The following is a 24,077-nucleotide window of genomic DNA, read 5'->3' on the forward strand; positions in this document are numbered from 1 at the left end:
TGGGACCCCTGACAACCTCAGACATGAACCCCTCCTTACCCGCTAAGGCGCGTCCTTTAATCTTGGACCCGTCCCTCTCACTATACATCACCGACGCCGAACTTCACTCACGCAAATCATCAACTGCCAAGTCCCCCCCACTTTCCGACTCACCCAAGCTCAAAAAATCCAGTAAAGACCCCTACCGCAAACCCCTCTTCCAATGTGCCCAGGATATTGACACTAAATTTCTACCACTGGTCATTCCACCCATGCCTGACTTCCTTTCTGCCAGTAAATTCCGCCAGCTCGTATCCACAGCTACATCCTCCATCACCAAGCACATCCAACTATTGCAGGAACTTGAGAACGGCTACGTCATCATATTCATGGACAGCGATGACAGTTTCCAAGCCCTTTGGAAGCAGCTTGCTCACCACAAGCTGCTCCCATACACTTGCCATCTTGAGGAACAATCTGTGGATGCGAGCACTCAGTCTGATATCACCATCCCTCCTGACCATCACACATCTACACTCACCTACACTACACCACCTACCGAACCCGGAAGTGAGACCCCATTAGCCTCACAACCGGCCAAGGTCACTTGCTCCACACCACCCACCGAGTCCGGAACCGAACCCGGTAATGAGACCCCATTAGCCTCACAACCGGCCAAGGTCACTGACTCCCCACCATCCACCGAGCCCGGAAGTGAGACCTCATTAGTCTCTCAACCGGAGAAGGTAACACTACACAAGTACACTCAAACTGGGAGCAGGCGTAACAAACCTGCCTCCCGGTCAAAACCCCCACCAACACCCAACACTCACAGTACATCTACTCACCACCGCCCCTCCACACTCATTACACAGTGCTACAATTGCCTGCAATTGGGCCACTCTGCGGCTTCATGCACAGAGGCTACTAGGCGCAACAGATGTGGTGGCGCTCACCGCCACACTGTCTGCACGATACCTAAAGCCCAGGCGAGGTGCGCTAACTGCGAAGGCAGTCACGCAGCCACCTACCCTGGCTGCCCTTACCTAAAGCGGGCAATCAAAGCACATCACAAACACTCACAACACTTGCACGCACACTCCTCTCACCCACCTCAGCCTCACCACCGGTCTGTCACCACCTCGAACCCAGCTCCTCTTCCCACCCCAAATCCTACCCTGCCAAGTCTCGACAACACCACCCTCCTCAACTTACTCCTTATACAGGTACTCTCATCCCTTAACCAGTCCATGCCAAGCCACCAGCTAATTATTAGCTAATCCCCCCCCCCCCCGTCTACACACCACCCTGCTCCAAGAAGTCAACTCCTCATCATACCCCCTGTTACACCTGCACCCTCTCGGACTCCCCTACTTCCTCCTATAATTATCTCCAATCTTCAAAATTACTTATGAAGCAACATTGGGAATGGTCACCTACTGGATGGGTGACCATCCACCTGATGTTGCCTCCCCCCCTCTTCGTTGGACTCTAACCACAGAGTACCAACGACCCCCCACCAACCACTGCCCTACTAAGGGCACTTCTGGCCCCACCTGGGGCCCAGGCCATATCCTGGTCAGTTCGATCCCCACACAACTATACCAGTTCACCTACAACCGTTATGTCCCTACTATCCAAATTATGAAATAGCACTCAAGGCCTGAAACATTGGTCGACGGGCTAAAATCACTCATTGGTCCCTCGGGACCTCTGAGAAGCTGGTCTGGACTCGCGTAATTACTTTTCTGTATCAACGTATAGTTGGAATATTTTGAAGCAATTCTTGGCAAAAAAAAAAAAAAAAAAAACGGTACGCCAGTGGTAAAATCTTTATCAGAAACCAGATGGTCTGCAAGAGCAGACGCTGTCAGAGATTTGGTAAAAGGTTATGAAGAAATACGGCAATCATTGAGGCAGCCATCTGAAGACTCCAGTGTAAAACATGCTTGTAGACTTGAGACACAAAACCTTGAAACAAAATTTCAGAATTTCGAGACCACTTTTCTGTTAGTTGTGTGGAATGGCATTTTCGAAAGAAGGGAGGAGAAAAGCAATTGAAAACCGTGGAAGGATTCATCAAAGCGAAAAGGGATGAATTTTACATATATGAGCAATCTGCAAACTTAGTTCGCTGTACCCTGAAGACATCAGTCAAGATTTTGTAAATCAGTGTGTACACTGTCAAAAATGTTTGTTGAACTCGAGGGATTCCAAAACATCCCTGAAGTGTATTCTTACATTAAACAAAACAATTTGTCAAGTACTTTTCCCAACCTTGAAATTGCAGTTAGGATGTTTTTGACCTTACCAATGACCAACTATACTGCAGAAAGGGATTTTTCATTTTAATGCAGAGTAAAAAATGCTAAGAGGGCAACTCTTCTTAATGAAAAGTTAAGCTCATTAGTCCTTATGTGCACTGAAAAAAATTTAGCTCTGAAAACCAACTTTGATGAAATTGTTCAAGAGCTTGCTAGGTAAAAATCAACGAAAATATATTTTATGTAGAGTAGTATTATATACGTCCGCCTCTGTGGTATAGTGGTTAGTGTGATTAGCTGCCACCCCCCGGAGGCCCGGGTTCGATTCCCGGCTCTGCCACGAAATTTGAAAAGTGGTACGAGGGCTGGAACGGAGTCCACTCAGCCTCGGGAAGTCAATTGAATAGAGGTGGGTTCGATTTCCACCTCAGCCATCCTGGAAGTGGTTTTCCGTGGTTTCCCACTTCTCCTCCAGTCAAATGCCGGGATGGTACCTAACTTAAGGCCACGGACGCTTCCTTCCTTGTCCATTCCTTCCAATCTTTCCATCCCCCACCAAGGCCTTGTTCAGCATAGCAGGTTAGGCCACCTGGGTGAGGTACTGGCCATCCTCCCCAGTTGTATCGCCCGACCCAATGTCTCACGCTCCAGGACACTGCCCTTGAGACGGTAGAGGTGAGATCCCTCGCTGAGTCCGAGGTAAAAACCAACCCTGGAGGGTAAACAGATTAAGAAAGAAAGAAAGTATTATATACACGTAGCTATAAACAAAACTTGTATTTTAAATGTGACCGAAATAAATTACGATAAATTAATTATAATTTATATGTGCGCCGTTCCCGCATCCAGGTCGAGTCGCATGAGGTCCAAGCTAGCTCGAATATGGTATCAATTTCTCCGTACATCAGATTTATGGGCTATGGATTCCGCATCGAGGAAAAGGATCACCGGGCTATACTAACAGATAAGCCTATCCTACGTAGTGGACGTCTCCTACACGTAATCCGGTTAGTTTCTGCATAATTCACAATAATACATAAATAATCATCACTTACAACTAAATGCTTATTCTAAGAAGTCATTAAAAGAATGATTTTTACAAGATGCTATTTATTTGAAAATAAAGTAAAATCTGAGAAAAATGGTTTGTATTATTAATTATTCGTTGAAAAAGATAAATAATAGGCAATAGACTTTATGCCTCATTAATTAATCTTTAATTTGTCTTAAAATCAGAGGCCTCCAACTGAATAAAAGAAAAATAAATATGGTTACAGTATTTAAACATCGATTAGGAAGTATAAAATGTGTCTGACGCAGATTCTCTGAACTAAATGAGTTGCAAAATAAAATTAAAATCACATCTTTCATCTTATTTCAAGCATTTCACGAAATTGTTCCTGAAAATCTTACTTGCTTTCGTTCAAACATTCACTAATCACATCATGGTGCGATAGATTCACTTGACTGTAATTGTTCATACTCAATGATCGACAATAACTTTTGCTGTGAGCAAATATTTTCTCAATAATAAATAATTTAAATATTTGACATGGTTCACATGTATCACACCTTTCCATCATTTCAAAACTCTTGATATCACGTTTCATATTAAGAGAAAGATAATTCATTAAGTCATTATTCCCTTAACAATAACATGACCGAAATATAATGACCAATATTTACTCAAATTGTTCACTTGAGGTAACTATTAACCTTAAAAATTAATTTAAGTGCTTATATAGTGATTATATATGTTGTGTTACTGTGCTATCATCCATATTTGACGATCATTCAACTAGATTATGCTGGATATCAGGTAATCTAGCTTGTAAGAAGACTCTATCAATTACTAACAGCCTTCAATTATGAAGAAAAGTTACCAGTGATATCGATTAATGCAGTAAAATAGCTTCCTAGCTTTCCTAATCTGAGTGAGAATACTTGTGGTCAGAAGAATCATATAAATATTGGCTAATTCCGTGCTACTCCTCTTATGAGGAATTATTTGATGATCCACTAGGTAAGTGTCAACATAAGAACATTATTTAGATCGTACTTAGTGCTATATATGGCTTATCCAATGATTAACGGGCAATTGAGAACAAATTATAACCATCCTCCATCTCAAAATATGTAAAATGAAATAATATCGTCCCTAAAATAATCTATAACTTCATTTACGACGAAACAATAATCATCACCAACATTATTCATCATAACCTCTTACCATTATTCGCGTCCGACTCGTTGGCTGAATGGTCAGCGTACTGGCCTTCGGTTCAGAGGGGTCCCGGGTTCGATTCCCGGCTGGGTCGGGGATTTTAATTTCAGCGTACTGGCCTTCGGTTCAGAGGGTCCCGAGTTCGATTCCCGGCCGGGTGGGGGATTTTAACCTTCCTTGGCTAATTCCAATTAATTCCAATTAAAATCCCCGACCCAGCCGGGAATCGAACCCGGGACCCTCGGAACCGAAGGCCAGTACGCTGACCGTTCAGCCAACGAGTCGGACGGAGGTTCGAGATGTCGAGGTTCGACTGTAATGTCTTATTTTAAAATTACAGTATTTTGCAACCAAACTATATACTGTATCTGAAACCATTCAAAACAATTTTCTGGGACAATGTAATGCGATATCAAATCACTCGCATTGTTTACTACTTTTAGCTTTTAAATAGTGGCACTTTTAAATGTGAATCTCACCAAGTGAGTTGGCCATGCGGTTAGGGCCACGTAGCTGTAAGCTTGCATTCGGGAGATGATGGCAGCCTTGAAGTTTTTCCGTGGTTTCCCATTTTCCTACGAGCACATAATTGGCCTGTACCTTAATTAAGGCCGCGGACGCTATCTTCCCACTTCCAACCCTTTCCTATCCTTGCGTCGCCGAAAAACTTCGATGTATTAGTGCGCCGTTAAATAAATAGCAATGAAATGTGAATATCAAAATAAGAAAATCATCCTCACAGCTTAGTATTAAGACATGATCTGTAATAGTACCGGGAATATACATATAATAGATATTATATTTCAGTCAACAGTATCTCTAAGGTCATTAAACATATGTCCAGTTGTAGTGACTGTTAGATAGAGCAAGGCATGTTCTTCATTTATTCTAATAGGTACCCTTCGGGGCACTTCTCTCAGACTTAGGCCTAAACAACCAAAGCTATACAGGTTATTGCAAAACTCACAATATGTTTACCAGACAGTTCTCAGTCGCAAACACATGGGAAGCAAAGCCACCTCCGTACAGGCAGTTTAGGCCCTTAGAGGAGTGGAAGTTAAAAACTTCCACTATCCATAAGCTCGGCACTAACTGGAACAGAGTGTTTAGCATTATGTCCGGCTGCCTTTGCATCAAGAAATTACCCTGAATCTCATTTTTGGTGGAGGCTGAGTGAACGCCAGGGACATATGCCTCTCCAGAAGAAGAAAACTCGTTTCTAAATGTTTCGACTTCTTGGTGAGCAATCGAACCCACGTACTTCCGGGTGAATTCGAACCGAGCACACGTTCACCATCTCGGCTAGCTAGCCCACATACAAAAATGTGGGGCTGATGGCCAATAATGTTTCGATTCCCTAATATGACTTAATATAATATCAACAAGGAAATCTCAGAAATCATCAGCTGCCTCCACGTGAGAATGAAAATCCACAGCCTGTCTAGTCATTCAACCGGGTCAGGAATGGAATGAACGAAGCCCCCATCTAGCGGCGAGGATAGGAATTCTGCCAGATGCTGAAACGTGAAGATGACAGCGAAAACCGGAGTCACGGAGAAAAACCTGTTCCGCCTTCGTTTTGTCGAGCACAAATCTCACATGGAGTAACCGAGATTTGAACCACGTATCCCAGGCGCTGAGCCATGGAGGCTCTGCTTCCACATAAACGTAACAAAATCGAAAATGTATAGTCTTTATTCCCCTTATGATTCGTCATCATACTAAATTTTAAAATGCCTTATGCAGGTGTTTTCAGCTGTGCACTATATGTCTTATTTCAGGCATGGGCAATGGGGTCACTTCACGACTGATTAGCAACTCGCTGAAGCATTCACTGTATTACGAGTTTCACGAAATACGCTCGAGTGATTTCATATATTCCGTCTGCTCTTGCAGGCGAAACACCTTTTCTGTGCTTGAACAGTTGACCTGAGAGAAAATACAGTAAGTGTAATGAGTAGAGCCCGTACTTCCACGCAAGTGCATGTTCCTAAATAAGCTGGTTACACTTCTGAAACTTTACAAATATTCGTTTTATGACTAATCAGTTCCAAAGAACCGTACTTTTTCCGCGCATGTTTTCATGTTTTGGCTTTTTTGGGAGAAAATTCAAGCATAACGCATATTTTGAAAATGTTGGATTTAATAGCGAATAATTGGACATTTATATTGAATTATATGACTTTTCTTCTGATTTTCACGCATATATTATGTGAACTTGCATGATAGTGCCTTTTTCGAACATGGGTTTGCAGGATTTGGGACCGTACGTCCACGTTATTTGTTTATCATTGAGAGAGAAAGAAAGTGTATTCCTGGTATACTACTTGACGATCAAAGTTGGATGCATAGAGGTCCTATAATCCAGTTAGCCAAGCACTTTCTTATCTGTTGCTTGAGTAAACATTAACATAAGTGGGAAGACCCCGCGTCGACCACTCTAATCCTTAGAAATAACGTGTACCAGTAAAAACTAACCCTTAATTTTTCATTACTGAATGTTATTTCTTTTTTTCATCTATGTTAGACGAAGAAATTAAAACTTGAATCACACTACTTTGACGCCGCGTTACTGAGATAGCAGCTTACAAACTTCGGTTTTGTACTGAATCCTGTTTTGTTTTCCTGGAATTTCCTTCCCCGAACACCGAACTTTCACTGTTCACGCGTCTGAGGCCAAAATAATTGAGAAAAGAAAGGAGTTGGAAAGCAGCGCTCTTACATGCTTCAAATTGTAATTTAGTGTTGGACTGTGCTGTGAAGGTGTCATGTCACCTGTTAAAAGTTTACGAAGAGACCTCGTGTCTAAATGGATTGAGGTAAGGAATTTCTAAGTTGATTTTCGAAAAGAGATAACTTGAAATAGACTTCGTCCCAAAATGTCTTCATTTAAGTATGAACCTGTCACTTCTTGTGACATAGAAAGTTCATTTTCTGTGTTCAGGAATGTTCTGTCAGATAAACGAATGAACTCAAATGAAGAAAATGTGGAAAAATTAGTTGTTGTGTAATATTTCAAAAGAAAGTAAAAATATAAGCCTAATCATGTTGAACTGAATTTTGATAGTGCATATTTTCCAGTTTATTGTGCATGTTCCGTCATTTGAGAGTGCATAATGCATGCATATTTTGAGATTTGATAGTGCATGGAAAACAGGGCTCTAGTAATCTGACTGACTGACTGACTGACTGACTGACTGACTGACTGACTGACTGACTGACTGACTGACTGACTGACTGACTGACTGACTGACTGATTCATCATCGCCGAGCCAAAACTACTGGACATAAAGAAATGAAATTTTGGGGATACATTCATATTACAATGTAGATGCTCTCTGAGGAAGAATTATTGGATATTCCGTCGCTAAGGGGGTAAAGAGGTGGGGGGGGGGGTGGATGTTTAAAATGAGTGTATCTACATCTCGAAAACTGAACAGTTTGAAGATGTGAAAATTGGTATTTGGAATCTCCTTTAAAAATAAAGAAACAAGTACTTTTTTGTTTTCGGAAAATCCTGTTAAAGGAGGTGGAAAAGGTGAAACAGCGGTTGAATACCTTTTATGTGGATACTTATATTTCAAAAACTAAAGATGTTACAATAATGAAAATTGGCTTTTGAAATTTCTTTTAAAAATAAAGAAACATGCATTTTTTGTTTTTTGAAAATTCTACTTAAGGGATGATGAACAGGAGTGACAAATGGAGTGATTTTTTAAAATGAGTATATCTAGAGTAGCCTATATCTCAAAAATGTAACAGGTTAAAGATGTGAAAACTGGTATTTGGAATTTCCTGTAAAAGCAAAGGAACACGCATAATTTGTTTTCTGAAAGTCCACTTAAGGGGAAGTGTTAAAGGGGGTAAATTTTTAAAATGAGCATATATACAGTATATATATCAAAAACTTAACATGTTACAGACATGAAAATTGGTATTTTTAATCTTAAAAAATAAAAGTAACACGTATTTCTTTGTTTTTGGAATAAACACTTCAGTAAGCGGGGGGGGGGTGTATAAAGGACTGAAAAAGGGGAAGATTTATTTTTATGTTGATATTTATATCTCAAAAACTGCTACAAACATGATAATTTGTATTTGGAATCTTCTTTAGCAATAAAAACCCACGTATTATTTTGTTTTCGGAAAATCCACTTAGTGGAGTGGGGTGGGTGAAGAGAAGTGAAGAAAGAGTTGAATTCTTTTTACGGAGATACTTATGCATCAAATGCCGATGATATTACAAAGATGAAAATTTGTATTTGGAATCTTCTTTAAAAAAGAAACACGTAATTTTAGGAAAATCTTCTTAAGGGGGGATCGAACAGGAGTATATGTCAAAAACGTAACATGTCACAGACGTGAAAAATGGTATTTTTATCTCTTTTAAAAATAAAGTAACACATACGTTTTCGTTTTCGGAAAAATAAGGACTGTAAGGTGGGTTGAATTATTTTTATTACTACATGGTATCTCAAAATTGAAGATATCACAGACGTGAAAATTGGTATAAGGAATCTCCTTTAAAATAAAGAAACACGTATTTTTTGTTTTCGTAAAATCCTCTTAAGGGGTTGTAAAAAGGACTGAAAAGAGGCTGAATTATTTTTATGAGGTCACTTATATCTCAAAACTGAAGATGATACAGGCATGAACATTTGTATTTGGAATATTCTTTAAAAATAAAGAAACACGCATTATTTTATTTTCGGAAAATCCAATTACGGGTGGGTAAATTAATTGAAAAATGAGTTTAATTATTTGTATGAGGATACTTACATCTCAAAAACGAAGGATGTTACAGACGTGAAAATTTGTATTTGGAATCTCCTTTAAAAATAAACATGCATTTTTTTGTTGGGGGGGGGGGGAGGAATCATCCTAACGGGGATGTAAAGGGAGTTAAATTATTTTCATTAGAGTACAAATAAGAAGAGTACTTAAAACTCTACTGGGGAATGAGGAATGATGACAAAAATATAAGTTTATTGAAACTCTTTGAATTACGAAGTTAAAATGTCAAATGATATCCTAGGTGTTAATTAACAGGAGGTTTGAAACAAATTTAACCACTCAGAGAGTTGAATGTGGGCTAAGATCCGAAAATTCCTTCCTTCCTCCGGAACGGTTGAAGGTACGAAGACAAAATTCCAAATAGTGATATATATTTTAAATCCAAGGTGTGAAATAGGAAATAATTTTATACGTTCCACCGCTAAAGTGTTAAATGAGAGTAGCACCGTAAACTAAATTATTTGTCCCTGCAAAACCGTTTGGCGTACAAAGTTGTAATGTTACGAGAAGGGCCTTCTTTTATGTCCTAGGTGTAAAATACCGTGTATTTATTTCACCTCTATGGGGTTTAGATGGCAGTTGACTCTCAAAAACACAATAGGCCTATCCATTCTTCCGAAACCATTTCAGGCATGTTCATGTTCCTAATTACTTCGGGTTGGCATTATGAATGGACTTAGCCCAATTTAACGGATGGATGCCTTTCCTGCCGCCAACTATAAGTGTAGGAATGTATTCATTGTCGCGTGTTTCTGTAAGAGTTTATAGTGTATTGTATCGTATGTAAAGTAATCTGTGTAATCTGTGTAAAGTAATCTGCAGGCTGTCGATCTGAAAGTAGTAGGAAGTATTGGCAACTGTGTGTGGCCGTACCACCGTAACCGCCCTTCATGCATTTTCTCTTGAATGGGGGCGATGCCAAACTGTCGCCTGATTGTGTAGTTGCGTATATAGTCCAGGATCATCACTGGATGTTTGAAACCTACACCCATTGAGAAGGTCCAACTTTTAGCTGGTATTGCTCCCGGTGAGATTCGTAGGGAGGTAGCAGCTAACAAAGAAAGGCTCCAGGCATCTTCTTCAGAAGCACATCCTCTCTATGGATACCAACCAGCCACACAGAGGCTAAAATCTAGGAAAAGTTTTCTCCGCACATCAGTCAACCTTGAGGGGAAAGCAGAGAATGCTAGAGTCACAATGTGGAAAGAAAGAATCCACCACCTTTCCAACTGGATAGAGCCAAAGGAAAGTCTTCCATGTGGACACCAGGAGAAGTGGACAGTATGGAAAGCCCTTAACAGACTCCGTACAGAAGTCGGCAGAACCAAAGTAAACTTGCGGAAGTGGGGCTTCTCAAGTGATTCATCACTTTGTGATTGCGGAGAGCAGCAGACGATCCAACATCTATGTCAGTGTGTTTTATGTCCTTCAATGTGCACTATGAAAGACTTAATTGCAGCCTCCCCCAACGCTATTGACGTCGCCCAATACTGGGCAAGCATCATCTAGCTCTTGAATATTGTTGCTCTATCTGTGATTGTATAATAGACTTGTATATTTGTATAGTAGAAATGTAGATGTTGCTTTTTGTTAAATATCTATAAGTTGATACTTCTGACACGAATAAAGAAAGAAGAAAGATCTGTGTATTAAGACTTAACACAAACATCCAGGCCCCCAGCTAGAGGAATTAACTAGAGAAAGTTAAAATCCCCGATCCGGCCAGGAACTCAACTCGGATCCTCTATACTGTACGACGCTGGATGATATGCTGCAGATTCTCATATCTCCATTGATCAAATCTTGCCAACATTACTTTGCTCTAGCATGCGTTGCAGGCTGTCGATCTGAAAGTAGTAGGAAGTATTGGCAACTGTGTGTGGCCGTACCACCGTAACCGCCCTTCATGCATTTTCTCTTGAATGGGGGCGATGCCAAACTGTCGCCTGATTGTGTAGTTGCGTATATAGTCCAGGAAGGAGATCTCCATTGTCCAGCGAACCATGTGCATTTCCATAACGTGAAGGCGATGCTCGGTGGATTTTATCGAAGGCCAGAACTCTGTTGGATATATATATCGCTACATACTGTAATACATACATACATCTTTATTATAGCCTTTCAACGTTCAGTCTGCAAGCCTCTGTGCCTTAACAACGCTCCTCCGAAATCCTTTGTTATTAGTTAGCTCTGTGGCCTCGTTTAGTTTCCAACCTCTTATCATTAAATAATTAAAAATTGAGTCTAATAATCGTGGGCTTGGCCTTCTTCTACCTTTCTTACCCTCTATTGTTCTACCACGTATGGTAATCTATCCTTCCATTCACCTCATATGACCCAACCACGGAAGCCACTTTATACGTACAGCTTCATTCATCGAGTTTATTCCTACCTTCGCCTTTATCTCTTTATTTCGAGTACTATGCTTCCATTGTTCCCATCTGCTTGTAACAGCAATAATTCTTGCTGTTTTCATATCCCTGACTTTTAACAAATAAGATATCCTGAGCCCACCCATCTTTCACTAATCTACAGTAAAGTCGGTTTGAAAACAGGCCCATGTAAAGATAGTTTCGTCCGAGAACTAACTTCCATTTTATATAATACAGTTGATTGTAACTGCGAGGTGACTGCATTAGTTTTGCTGCATTTGCAAACTATTTCACTTATGTACTACCATCCTGTGTAAATACGCATGCTAAGTACTAGAAATGATCCACCCGTTCCCTCGGATTCCCTATCTGGCATTCAGTTTTCTTAGGTTAGTTCTCTACTGACATCACTTCAATCTTGGAAATGTTACTTTTTGTATCACACACGCTGCACGTCATAGTAACTCCAGTTGTGTATGACTTACTATTCTCTCACCGACAATATCGTTTTCCAAAGGCAGTGCAATCTCACCCTTAATATCCCTTAATTTCCTATAAATCCTCTGTTGTCAGTATATCGACGAAAATCAACGAGTCCTTGGCACATGGTGGTGGCGGCGCTGATTATTATTTTAAGAAGAAGTACTATTAGGCAACCATCCTCTCCTTAGCACAGACATAGAAGTCATTTCCTTATATCAGCCCCCTGCATAACATCTCTTACTCAGTTCTATTATGGTGCTATTATGTTATGACTTTCATATTCCATGTATATGATTTTTCCATTGGATTACGATTATTTGTCTGTTATTGATTTAATAGAAGTTAAGAACTTCTGATTTAGAAACTAATATTAAATATACGTGAATTAATTGCATTTTATCATCAAATAGAGTATTTTGTACTTTGTTACACAACCTATGGTTCTGAGAAGGGTTCGAGTGCGTCGTGGTATTCTTCTCACAGCTTCAACAGCCACTTTCTGAATTAGGTAACAACCTCATACCGAAGCTTCAATAACTATTATATAAATAAAGTTGTAAGGGGTCCACTGTCTGTAATTTCGTTTCTTTCGCCAATTTTTCAGATATTTATACGTTTTTGGTCAACTCAAGGTCGTATCAGTGGTTTTTACTTTTCTTGTCTGTTTGTTCCACCATCACGACGAAACAGCTCGATAGATCTCGACCAAACTTCATATTTAGAGTATACTCATCCCGGGGAAGTTCAGATATGAATATGATTTAACACTCTCCGAATTGTCGGGGGTTTATAGGAAAACCAGAACAGATTTCTTCCATTTTCTCTTATACTGTTGATTCTTTGTAAAATTCGGGGACTATATGTGAAATGTCCCTTCATTATAAACAACTATTGTTATGTTCATAATTTTTCTTACTCTTCAAATGACGGAGAAAATTGTTTTTCGGGTCTCATGCTCTGCATTAAGTGACCGACAAACCGACAACGAACCTAGAGGTTACGATGGCAACGTCTCTGACTGTCATCATTCCCGTAAACTTGTGGTTGTTCCTTGGGTAGAAACAGAGAGAGACGTCAAGCGGCCATTCTGCGGGATATTGGCGGAATACCATTGCATGTTACGCTCGTCCTCCAATGGCACTAAGGGGCGCTGTTAATATTTGAACAGTACCGCAGAGTGCAGCCCATTATTTCACACCGTAAGCTGTTTTGTGACATTTGCTATAATGTTTACTGTATTTCAATTCTACTTCTGTTTTCCGTTTTAATTTCTTGCTCCTGCCGTGCATCTTTAACTTTAAGTAATAACACCATAAGTCATCTTCTTATCTGGTTACCTTAGAATCCCTGCGCCTAAATTTCTTCTCGTTTACCGCCTTCTCGTATCCGTAACTCATACCATCACAAATTATTGACGGACATTTTATTTTACATTACATCCACATGGTATTTACATATTATCATTTGTCCTATCCGTCTGTCCTCAGTTAAAATCCTATTTTCTATTAATTTCAACTGTATTAAGTGTATTACTTCCTTAATTATTCTGTATGTATGCGAGTGCTAATCCCGAAACCTGGACACTCTTACCCTTGTGGAAAAAGTTCAAGCTGTTCGAATGTATAACTTTTGGCCCCGGAAAATATCGAAAATGGATGCAATTTTAATGACGGGCAGACCTTCGTTTCGGGATAATTGGTGGCTAAACGGTAAGTCGTATCACAAAACAGATAGCACAATTGGCGTTCAATTTGTAGAGATCTAAAATTCTGGTCCTATGACACTTTGTTGTATCTCTATTCCTTACAAGTTAAATATAGCTGTATCTCTCGATTTCAAGGTTAAGTTTGTACATTTTACACGGATACGTTATCGTTTGGCACACGTGTAGGAAAGATATAATCAACCCATTCAGCACTCATATTGAAACGACCAGTGGCCATATGTTAGCCAAATTTTATGATTCCAGCTGTCACATGAGTATCAAAAAATAAAGTAATAATACATGAAAAAATGTTCACCCTATTCAATGATTCTAACTCAATTTAACCCGTAAATATAGGAGATACGAAAACATATCCTAGGACCAACCATGTAGAACGCTAAAGGAGGCGCCAGATGGTGAAATCCGTTTGTCGATATGTCGTACAGTTTTAAAGCAGTAACTCTCCAAATAAAAACCTGCACTTATAGACGCGTCCAAATTATCTATGTAAATAAAGTTGTAGGGGGCCCTCTGTAATTTCTTCTGTTTCGCCAATAATTCAGATATGTATCCGTTTTAGGTTAACTCAAGACCGTATCAGTGGTTCTCATTCTCCGTGTCCATTTGTCTGTTTGTTCCACCATCACGGCGAATCGACTAGGTAGATCTCGACCAAACTTAATATTTAGAGTATACTCATCCTGCGGAAGGTTTTGATATGCATACGATTTAAACATATCTCAATAGACGGGGGGTTTATAGGAAAACCAGAACAGATTTCTTCCATTTTCTCTCATACTATCGATTTTATCTCAAATCCGCGGACTATATATGAAACGTCCCTTCAAATAATCAACTTTTGTTACGTTCATAATTTCGCTTACTCTTCAAATGACGGAGAATATTGCTTTCTTCGGGTCTCATGCTCTGCATTGAGTGACCGACAGACCGACAACGACCTTACAGGTTACCATGGCAACGTCTCTGCTTGCCAGCAGGAAAGTAACATATTGCCACTTTCGTCATCATTCCTGTAAACTTGTGGTTGTTCCTTGAGTAAAAATAGAGAGAGACGTCAATCGGCCATTCTGCAGGATATTGGCGGAATACCGTTGGATGTTACAATCGTCCTCGAATAATACTAAGGGGCGCTGTTAATATTTGAACAGTACCGCGGAGTGCAGCCCATTGTTTCACACCGTAAGCTGTTTTGTGGCATTTGCTATAATTTTTACTGTATTTCTATTCTTCCTTCTGTTTTCCGCTTTAATTTTTTGCCTCTGCCGTGCATCTTTAACTTTAAGTAATAACACCATAAGTCGTCTCCTTATCTGTTTCCCTTAGAATCCCTGCGCCTAAATTTCTCCTCTGTTACCGCCTTCTTATATCCGTAACTCATACCATCACAATTTATTGACGGACATTTTATTTTCCATTAAATCCACTTGATATTTACATATTATCATTTGTCCTATCCGTCTGTCCTCAGTTATAATCCGATTCTCTAATAATTTCAACTTTCTTAAGTGTATTACTTTCTTCCTTAATTATTCTGTATGTATACGAGTGCTAATCCCGATATCTGGACACGTTTTACTTCGTGGAAAATTTCCAAGCTGTTCAAATGTATATCTTTTGGCCCCAGAAAATATCGAAAATGGATGCAATTTTAATGACGGGCAGACCTTCGTTTCGGGATAATAGGTCGTATCACGAAACCGGTAGGACAATCACCGTACAATTTGGAGAGATCTACAACTTTGGTCCTATGACTTATCGTGGTGTCTGTATTGTTGATACGTTAGATAGCGCTGCATTTCTCGATTATAATGAAATCACTCCAACTCGATTGTTACTGGCATTAGGAAAATGGACCTGTCTTTATAATGAAAACTCTCCATCTCTGTTGTGAATGGCAGTTGCTAGGTGAGCCTTCCGTTATAGTACAAACTCCCGAACTCGATTGTGATTAGCAGTAAGAACTGCGGCCTGCCATTATCTTCAAAACTTCCCCAATGCCTACCTTACATCGGAAATAACGTATGGCGTCCTCCCTGTTTTGTTTCTCGGATAGCGATAAGAGACATGCAATTTAATAAAATCTTACCCGCTGTCCTTACTGTAATTTACGGGAAAATGCGTATACAATGTATAATACCGCAGCGAAGCACGGGTACATTTGCTAGTTCAGATTAAGACTACAAGTAACGCAGCAATGACAACTTATGAATCTATTGTTGTTAGTAGAAGTACAAGGAGCAATAAGATTTGTTACTTGTTAAAAGTGCTCGTGTTGGCTATTCACACAAGTCACGAGATAGTAGTTATGAGTTCGTGTTGTGATAAAATACTTTTTTCAGTAATGATGTATGTAATATTCAGTCCTTAGCCCGAAGGCTAGTTGGATCCTCAACAGCTCCACCTTCAGCTGACACAGTTTGCCTAGGCATCACTGAAGAGGCATACTAGGGAATTGATTAGTGAGATACTTCCCCGTTGCTTCCCTCACTGAGCATATCGGTCTGCCAAGTTCACTAAAATACATGCACCAACTGACCCTATGAGCAATATTTTCACACCATTCATAGCAGGGACTGGCTCCATACGTAATGGCATTACTAGCATAACTCATACCTCAGTCACTTTCATACTGTCAAAGCCAAGGATGAGACTGAGACAAGTAAATGAAAATAACAAAATTGTTCTAGCCCATACCAGAAGACATAGTGCACTGTAAAAACTAGGTCTCGCCAGCAAAGGCATCATGTGAGGCTACAAACCAAAATTAATAAAAGGGCAAAAGGTAGTGTTCTCAACTGTAGAAAGGAAGTCGGCATCTGAGAGGATAAAGAAATATCGGAAGCATAGAAAAGCTTCATTTTCTTCGTATAATTGACTGGAGTGATCCTATGTTGGCCATGAAATGTTAAAATACAATTTGTTGTTATTGTTATTATCATATTTTTAAACAGTTTTGGAATTTTTATAGAAGTTGTTTAATGAGCATTAATGGGCTGGCCAGTTATACCGGTAATTTTCTGTTATGTCATTTTCCGGTGCCGCCAGTGCCACTCGTGGAAGTGTATTTGTCGTTGTCGTTATTAAGGTCGATTTACACATCTCCGGGACGTGACGGCGCTTTCCGTGACTTGACGGCATCTTCCGTGAAAATAAAATATCGTCGCCATGTAAACGAAGGGATAAGTTCCAACACTTCCGTTGACTTCGCCATGACCTTCAGTGCTTCTCCGTGATCCGTGTCGGCAATACGTATTCGCTCGCCAACGATATTTTCTTGTTTTCACGGACGTGATTTCTCTCTTCCCGCCTTCCTGCTTCTCTGTTTTCTTCGAGTACTGAGGTTATCTGTGTACGTTTGAACTGTTCTTTACCTCCCAAAATGAAGGCCGAACTGCTGATTGAATTAGTGAAGGCACAATCTTTTCTATATAATTTAGCTGATTAGAAATATATGGATAGTGGTTTGAATAAGCGTGTATGGGACGAAATTTGCGATAAAATGGAAGCTGAAGGTAGATAACTAACATTTTTTGCTTTTAAGATTAAGGAAATCAGTCTGTCTGTATATAGGCACCGACTTTGGCGCGGCAAGGCACTTTCTACCCCCAACCCACAAAGTCAGGGGTATTAAAAATTAACCAACAATTTAATTTATTTAATTTTCCAAGTAATTATTATTTAATTTTTCAAGTAATTAAAATCAAATGTAGTGTATCCGTGAAATTTTACTTCGTCGTCCTTCAAGCAGTTCTATAGAGTAGAAAACTCTCCTTCCCTACCCCTGCGTTCCCATATAGGATGAACCTACTGTTTCTTCCTCTCTTTCTCCTCTTCATGCAGGATTATAGCTATAATTAACAGTTCATCATCACTAAAAAAACTCATCATGGAACACTTGATTGCCAACTTATAACTGCACGGAACTGAAGTGTGAGAACAGACGTGAAATATTCATGTCGGAAAGGACGGATACGGACACGGAGAGCGCCATCGCGTCCCGGAGATGTGTGAATCGACCTTTAATGACTATGATGAAATAAAAATATGAAATTGAATTAAAGAGTGCCTATCTTGTAAGAAATCAATGATATATTCAAATGATATACTCAGAAAATGTAGGGATAAATTCAGAGAGAATGAAAATAATCCTAATTCAATGGCAGGCCACTGTAGTACGTCCCTAGTCTTTCTGGATGCTAAACTTACATTCTGTACTTTCTCCATTAAGTTTACGGTTAACAAAACATCAAAATCAACACGACAGTTCCAGCATCGGATTACACCTCCTTGCTTCGTCGACGGCAATTGACGGCGTGGAACAACGAGTGGCATGATACCTCCCAACAACGCGGAAAACACTATGCCACTATCCATCCAGATATTCCAAACGTTCTTTGGCACCATCAGCGTCCCTATTCGCGTCAATTCATCAGAGCAATCGCAAGAATGAAGTTTCATCATGGTTGTTTCCCTCAGAATCTGCACAAAATCCAAGTACTACGATCTCCCTTCTGTTCATGTTCAGCTGATACAGTTGCCGATCTTAATCATATATGCTTTGGATGTCCACACCACTTTGTACGCACTACTTGCCTACTTCAAAATTTATTGGCATTAGGATACCAATTACCCCCTATTCTTTCGTCAATTCTCCACAAAAGTGATCAATCTGCTTACTTTGAGTTATATGCATTTCTTTCTGACATTGGACTGCGAATCTAAGTCCTTCACCTAGCATCGAACTTACCCTATAGTACTACAACACTCCTACCTTCTTCTGATCCACGGCCTAGTCACGCGTACCACTAGCATGTCCTCATAGGCATTATGATGAGAAGACGAATCCATCTCTCCTGTCTCCGAGCAACAAATAAATTAAAACATAAGTTCCTATAAAACTCCCTTCCATTCATAATTCACTGGCTGAGTGGGCTTCGACCCGAATGCCAAAAAAAAAAAAATTCCATTCAGTTTAGAGGGTCCCGGGTTCGATTCCCGGCCCGGACGAGGATTTTAATCACTTCTGATCAATTCTTCTGGCTCGAAGACTGGATGTTTGTGTCCGTCCCAACACTCTCCTCTTCATATTCACACAACACACCACACTGCCAACCACCATAGAAACACACAATAGTGATTACATTCCTCCATATAGGGTTGGCGGCAGAAAGAGCATCCGGCCCATAAAACAGGGCCAAATCAACATGTGCGACGCAGATCGCACCCTCGACCCCACACGTGTGTGAAAAGCGGTAGGAAAAGAATAATAAGAATGTGAATTTCCATCTACCGGTCCGTACAGTATTTCAAAGTCTGAATGCAAGGGAAGTATGTATTGCTCACAAACATTTAACTGTTGCATAATTTGAACAATATTGATACTTCACTACAAACATTTTCAACAATCATCAAAATAGCAACAGTCAACTGTCAAAAGAGAAGGCAGCTTCATGCCTACTGTCTACAGCATGGTCAGTACGTCTAAACCTCAGTACCTAACATGCAGGCTTACCAAGCTCTAGAGACTCATCAACTAAACACCAGCTCTCACAGCAAGAACAGCTCGACTATCTTTCCACACACCAACAGACGGTACACTCACTCCTTCACAGTAGGTGCAGCGCAGGTCTGAAACTCCATACCAACTACTTCTACTAAATGTTTTCATTCCTACCCTGAGGGGAGAGGCGGGCCTCCTACCCGGTGACGCCGTCTGTCAGGCTAGGAGGTTAATATCCGAGGAGATGTGCGGAAGAGGTGAGATGGTTGGCGGCCCTGGCCTATACTAGGAACTGTCTCGACATTCGCCTTAGTGCAAGAGAATGGAAAACCACGGAAAACCATTCTCAGAACAGCCGATGGCGAACAACATACTGATATAACTGGTGCAAGTATGGCTATGGACTGTGATATGTATATAAATATTGCATGATCTTTTTCATATCTTAGAAATCTTCGGCATGATTGTACAGTGGTTCGTAGGATTGGGCAAGGAAACTGTACACAGGCGTTTCTCTTTTGCTGTCCGGCTCCATGGCTAAATGGTTAGCGTGCTGGCCTTTGGTCACAGGGGGTCCCGGGTTCGATTTCCGGCAGGGTCGGGAATTTTAACCATCATTGGTTAATTTCGCTGGCACGGGGCTTGGTGTATGTGTTGTCTTCATCATCATTCCATCCTCATCAAGACGCGCAGGACGCCTACTGGCGTCAAATCAAAAGACCTGCACCTGGCGAGCCGAACATGTCCTCGGACACTCCCAGCACTAAAAGCCATACGCCATTTCATTTTTCTCCTTTGTTAGTTGCATACTCATTTGCATTGCTTTCACACAAGCAGGATACGGAGCAGTATGGATCTTAGGAGAAATTTAATGTTGTTGGGTTTCATAAAACTAAATAATAAGGGGCGAGTGGGTCACGCGCTATATACCTAATATTGTCTGGAACTGGAAAATGCTTTGGAATTTGAAATAAGCTCTAATCCAAGCATGCAGTGAAATGATGATGTATGGCCTCCGGAAAAGCCTGGTGCAGGTCTTTCTAATTCACGCCCGTACATCCTTTGCGCGTCTGGCTAGGATGGTGGTGGTGGTGGTGGTGGTGATGATGATGATGATGATGATGATGATGATGATGATGATGATGATGATGATGATGAGGGGTGAAACCCAGTGTCGGCACATAGCCTTTCCTGTCGAATAACACCAAGAGCTCTGCTCAAGGCTTTACATCCCTATCCGATGGGCGAATGACATTAACAGCGCCCTCATCCCATATGAACATTGCAGAGAGTTTAAAATTGAACCCAGGCTTTTGACATGCAATCTAGTGGTTATAAATTGTATACCGCGACCTCTATTATCTCGCCGGCCAAGATTTTAACGGTGTCCTTTTTCCCCACCAACAGGACTCGAACTAGCTAATCACGGTGTCAGGCCATAAAGACTTAATATCTTAACAATCCAGCCACCAGCAGGCTACACACTGATACAACGAGAGAAAGGCACTCATTCTGTGTAGTAACTGGAAGTCACTGAATATACCACAACTACTCGAATTTGGAAGAAAAGTTTGTCTAGGTTTTACGTGACTGCAGTTTCGTGTTCAATGACCGTATATATGCAGCACCATATCAGCTTTTAGTGAACTGTGAACCAAACGGATGTGACTTTGAATTTTAAAATCGTTCATAGACTGGTAGGGATTCAAACCACGACCACGTTGGTGAAAAGGCAGTGGAAACGCCACTTGCTCATCACGCCATCACTAGAATTTGCCTTTGCTCCCTATGGGTGGGGATGGAAGAATATATCCATGTATCCCCTACTTGTACTTAAATGCGTCTAATGGGACTCCAGGGACTTTCGATTCGGGAGCGTGAATTAGCGACCACGGGGCCCTAGCTGAGTATGAAATGTTTTTCATTTACTTATGTCAGCCCCCTCAATTTCATTTTTCCTGTCCGATCTCACTTGGTCAACACTTGTTCCTTTCCTGCCTCGACGGTATCAGGTTTGCGAGGCCAGGGAATCGTTCACCTTGAGGTCCCTCATGGCCCTTCTCTTCCTTTTGCAAATACATTCAGTCTTTAAAGGATCGGACCTCTTTCAGTATTTCCTCTGATTGGTCTTAAGAGAGGATTGTTGCTCAATTGTACTTCCTCTTAAAACAATAATCACCACCACCACCACCACCACCTTCCTTGTCCTCGTATGATTCACGGTTAGGGAGGAAAGTACTAAATACTATATCTGTAGCGAGAATTTTTACTAAATACTATATCTGTAGCGAGAATTTTTTTCAGGCTACATTAGCCTCTTCAGCATAATGTTGCCTGAGCTCTTTAATCTGGCTTGGAACTTAAGTAAATGTGGGGGAATAATAATTCTGACTCAACTTGGCTGCAACATTTCTTGACAAATAGTTGCTACTTTTAATTCGTTCTGGCTTTGCCCAAGTCTTGTGATAAATGCTAAAACTAGAGCAAAACGTTGATGGTAAACGTCAACGCTACATCCATCACTGCTGCAGGCACAGCGAAGAACATCAGCTACTTCCTTGCATTTCTAAAAGCAACCCCGTCTTTCCCCTTCCTTCGCTGTCATCCCCGTGGCTAATTTGTTGTAAATAATCCCAACATAACGATTAGGAAAAAATATAGACATATACATAAAAACTGCAGAAAACAATAAGCAAGGGCAAAGGTCTTGTTTTTGTTATTTTCTAAAATTCTCTGCTTTCTTCCGTTTTTGTTTGTTTATTTGTTAGTGAGCGTGTCCTTTTATAAATGCCACGAGAAAACAAGAAAAATGGAGGGAAAAAAGACAGTGTGACGATAGAGCTGTCATGGCACGAGGAGAAGAGAAATGGGCAAGCATCAGCGAACAATGGCTAGGGAGTGTGGGGTTACACATGTCAGACACATTAACCCGTCCCATCGCCACGCGTACGGCCAAATAATGAATGACTCGCGAAAGCTGACCAGACCAGCGGAGAACAGTTGTAAGGTTGTGAGGGCTCCCCAATTAGAAAACAATGAGATAAGCATCATGACATCCTTCTATAACTCTCATAAGACCAAGTCGATACCTCGAGCAGTTTACCTCAGTGCGTTCAAGTGCTTTCTAGAGCGTGTTTTCCCTTAAATCTATTATTTAAACTTGAATGTGTATTATTCTTAACTTCTGTGAAAGGATGCTATGGAAGTGTAAAATAATAAACTATCCCATATCGCCTTTGCTGGCGAGATGTAGTGTTTACAGTGCGCTGTGTCTTCTGGTATGGGCTATATCAAATTTGTTATTTTCATTGACCTGTCTCAGTCACATCCTTGTCTTTGACAATATGAAAGTGACTGAGGTATGAGTGATTCTAGTAATACCATTCCTTATGCAGCCAGTCCCTGTTATAAATGGTGTGAAAATATCGCTCATAGGGTCGGTTGGTGCATGCATTTCAGTGGGCTTGGCAGACTGATATGTAATAGCAACGGCTGGCTCGGTGAGGCAAGCAACGGGAAACTACATCACTCCTCATTTCCCTAGTACGCCTCTTCAGTGACACCTAGACTATTCACGACAGCTGTTGGCGGAACTGCAGAGGATCAAACCAGCCTTCGGGCTGACTACCCAACATACATACATACATACATACATACATACATCAACAATATGAAAGTATAGTAGATTCCTTACTTACATTCTAATTACAAGCCATGTTTTTCAGTGTTGATTAGTCAACAGAATTTTAAAAATATTTCCATCAGTTGACCACAGTTTATAATTACTTACTAGGCGTTGCTACAGTCCTTGTAGAACATTGGCCTCCTAATTCGCCTGTTTCCATACATCTCGACCTTGAGATGACGTAATATCACATGCTAAAAGCACACTCGTGCTCGAAACTGCACCTGTGTTTAGTACGTGCCCAACAGCTTAGCTCTTCTAATGGTATGTTACATCAGATAATACATTTTTAAGGTCACGCGTTATGTGTTTTTAGGAAAAAAACGCTCTAGGTCTCTTGTCATTCGTATCTCTTACATACCGGAGTTTAAAGTTTATTTCATCTTGGCTGCATTTTATCTCGACGACACACCTATGTGTCAATTTGTTATACCTATTATTCTGATATTTTTATTTATTTTTTATTTTTTTGCTCATGGAGTTTCTTAGCATTATATTGACGTAACTATTATATGGTTCTTGCGTATGGGTTGCTGGGTGATTACGATTTTGTTAATGGTAGTAATAGATTATGTGGGTTATCTGAAAATTTCGAATCAACATTGTTGATTTTTATCAACGTGAGATCTAAAAGAAATTAATTTGTTTCCGCTCTCAACAAAAACGATAATAGTATGCATATCTTCTTTTCGGAGGAACGACTAAATGATATGAGTAAAGGAGTGGAATCGGAGGTAACACTTTTTGCAGATGATGTTATTCTCTATAGAGTGATAAATAAGTTACAAGATTGTGAGCAACTGCAACGTGACCTCGAAAATATTGTGAGATGGACAGCGGGCAATGGTATGTTGATAAACGGGGCTAAAAGTCGGGTTGTGAGTTTCACAAATAGGAAAAGTCCTCTCAGTTTTAATTACTGCGTTGATGGGGTGAAAGTTCCTTTTGGGGATCATTGTAAGTATCTAGGTGCTAATATAAGGAAAGATCTTCACTGGGGTAATCACATAAATGGGATTGTAAATAAAGGGTACCGATCTCTGCACATGG

The sequence above is a fragment of the Anabrus simplex genome, chromosome 1 (assembly GCF_040414725.1).
Source record: "Anabrus simplex isolate iqAnaSimp1 chromosome 1, ASM4041472v1, whole genome shotgun sequence".
Classification (NCBI taxonomy): Eukaryota; Metazoa; Arthropoda; class Insecta; order Orthoptera; family Tettigoniidae; genus Anabrus; species Anabrus simplex.